The sequence below is a fragment of the Nicotiana tabacum genome, chromosome 22 (genome assembly GCF_000715075.1).
Source record: "Nicotiana tabacum cultivar K326 chromosome 22, ASM71507v2, whole genome shotgun sequence".
NCBI classification, from domain to species: domain Eukaryota; kingdom Viridiplantae; phylum Streptophyta; class Magnoliopsida; order Solanales; family Solanaceae; genus Nicotiana; species Nicotiana tabacum.
Window position 1 is genome coordinate 108,159,514 of NC_134101.1, and position 3,355 is coordinate 108,162,868.

Sequence of the window (3,355 nt, forward strand, 5' to 3'; positions counted from 1 at the left end):
ATTTTCAGGCCATGAAATGATGTTCTCGGGCCATCAAAGTTGGTGCCTCCGAACCAAGATGCCTTTGAATAATGATATGCAAATTTGAGAGATCCTCAGGCCATGGCATGATGTCTTCCGGCTATGAGGATGATGCCTTTAGACTATGACTCCTTTGGACAGATTGTTGATATTTCAGCCCAGGAGATACAATAATATGATGCTAAGTGAACACAATGATTAATATTGTGAAATGGAGTAGAGCTTAGCCCAATCGGAAAGCAAATAGATAGTAAAATAGAGCAATATTTTGTGCAAAAAGGGACAGTGCTTAGTCCCATGCGAATGTGGAGGCAAGGATTATCCTCATGCAAATATGGACGCAGGGATTAGCCTCATTCAAGTATGGAGGCAAAAATTAGCCTCATGCAAATATGGACTCAAGGATTAGGCTCATGCAAATAGGGAGGCAAGGATTAGCCTTATGCAAGATGAAGTCAAGGATTAAACTCATGTGAATGGGGAGGCAGGGATTAGCCTCATGCAGGATGGAGATGCAAGAATTAGCCTCATGCAAGTAGGGAGGCATGGATTAACCTCATGCAAATGTGGAGTCAGGGATTAGACTAATGCAAATGGGGAAGCAAGGATTAGCCTCATGCAAGTAGGGAGGCAGGGATTAGCCTCATGTAAATGTGGAGTCGGGGATTAGACTAATGCAAATAGGGAGGCAAGGATTAGCCTCATGTAAATGTGGAGTCAGGGATTAGACTCATGCAAATAGGGGGCAAGGATTAGCCTCATGTAAATGTGGAGTCATGGATTAGACTCATGCAAATAGGGAGGCAAGGATTAGCCTCATGTAAATGTGGAGTCAGGGATTAGACTCATGCAAATGGGAGGCAAGGATTAGCCTCATGCAAGTATGGAGGCAAGGATTAGCCTCATGAAAATAGGGAGACATGGATTAGTCCAATGCAAGAGGGAGTCAGAGATTAGATTCATGCAAATATGGACGCAGGGATTAGCCTCATTCAAGTATGGAGGCAAAAATTAGCCTCATGCAAATATGGACTCAAGGATTAGGCTCATGCAAATAGGGAGGCAAGGATTAGCCTTATGCAAGATGAAGTCAAGGATTAAACTCATGTGAATGGGGAGGCAGGGATTAGCCTCATGCAGGATGGAGATGCAAGAATTAGCCTCATGCAAGTAGGGAGGCATGGATTAACCTCATGCAAATGTGGAGTCAGGGATTACACTAATGCAAATGGGGAAGCAAGGATTAGCCTCATGCAAGTAGAGAGGCAGGGATTAGCCTCATGTAAATGTGGAGTCGGGGATTAGACTAATGCAAATAGGGAGGCAAGGATTAGCCTCATGTAAATGTGGAGTCAGGGATTAGACTCATGCAAATAGGGGGCAAGGATTAGCCTCATGTAAATGTGGAGTCATGGATTAGACTCATGCAAATAGGGAGGCAAGGATTAGCCTCATGTAAATGTGGAGTCAGGGATTAGACTCATGCAAATGGGAGGCAAGGATTAGCCTCATGCAAGTATGGAGGCAAGGATTAGCCTCATGAAAATAGGGAGACATGGATTAGTCCAATGCAAGAGGGAGTCAGAGATTAGATTCATGCAAATATGGAGGCAGGGATTAGCCTCATACTAGTATGGAGGCAAGGATTAGCCTCATGCAAATAGGGAGGCAGGGATTAGCCTCATGCAGGTATGGAGGCAAGGATTAACCTCATTCAAATAGGGGGACAGGGATTAGTCCCATGCAAATATGGAGGACAAGGATTAGTCCTATGCAAAGATTGAGTAGCAGATAAGAGTAGTGTATTTCTTAGTTGGAGATGTATTCGATGTCTGATGGACTGATTGATAGTGAATTATCTTTGTGTACACATGTTTTTTGAGTGCTATCGTTACATCAAATGTGCCTGCGTTCAAATAAAAATTGTAAGTTTTGTGAGGGGAGGTTGGTTCTTGCTCCGTCTGCCGGTCTGGCTCTGCTCTATTCTGAAAAGCCTTTCAAGTTCCCTTGAGTGACACCTAACTATTATGGAAGTAAAGTTTTTTTCGAAAATATGCAATTATATATATATAAAAAAATAGCACTGTTTTAGAAACGTATTGATGAATCAAGTAATTTTGATAAACTAGTGACTGTGACACATCTCAAAGATATTGCAATTCTCTTATGGAATTTTGAGGACCAGTTTGGTAGATGATCCTTCAGCTATTTGCGGATAATAGGCCTTGCTGAACCTTCTTCGAAATTTTGAGAATCCTTCTGAAAATTCTGCCCCAGTTTCTTAACTGATTACGGACCGTCTAACACATGTTGCCGTTGGCTGGACTTGCTCCGGAATTTTGAAGACCTTCCTCAAAATTCTAACCTAGTTTCTGATCTTGGGGGAAATGAAAATTTTATTATAATATGACCAAACCCTAAGGCTGCCTACATATCCCATCATAAGCGAGAATCAGGTCAAACGTAGTTCAATTACATCAAATGAGGAAATGTAAAGTATCTAAGCATAGTATCTCTTGACTGAGTCTGAATTGATTGCTTTTGGCCAGATTTCCCCATCCATTTTTGCAAGTACAAGTGCTACTCCTGTCAGCACCCTGTGAACCATATACGGACCTTGCTAGTTGGAAGAGAATTTCCCTTTGGCCTCATCTTGATGTGGGAAGATTTTCTTCAATACCAGCTGCCCTGGTGCGAACTGCCTTGGTTTGACGCTTTTATTGAAAAGTCTGGACATTCTATTCTGATATAGTTGGTCGTGACACACTGTGTTCATCCTCTTTCCATCTATAAGGGCCAATTGTTCATAGTGGCTCCTTATCCACTCTGCATCGCTGAGTTCAGCTTCCTGTATGATTCTTAAAGAAGGAATCTCTACCTCGGCTGGGATGACAGCCTCGATACCATAAACCAGTATGTATGGAGTTGCTCCGGTTGATATGCGAACTGTAGTGCGGTACCCCAACAGAGCAAAGGGTAGCTTTTCGTGCCACTGCTTGTGATTCTCTACCATCTTCCTTAGTATCTTCTTAATATTTTTGTTGGCGGCTTCTATGGCTCCATTCATCTGAGGCCTGTAGGTTGTGGAATTCTTGTGCTTGATTTTGAAAGTTTCACACATCGCTTTCATCATATCACTATTGAGATTGGTGGTGTTGTCGGTAATAATGGATTCGGGAACTCCGAATTGGCAGACGATACGATCCTTGACAAAATCTGCGACGACTTTCTGGTTACAGCTTTGTACGATGCAACTTCTACCCATTTCGTGAAGTAATCAATGGCTACCAGAATAAACCTCTGTCCGTTTGAAGCAGTGGGATTAATCGGACCA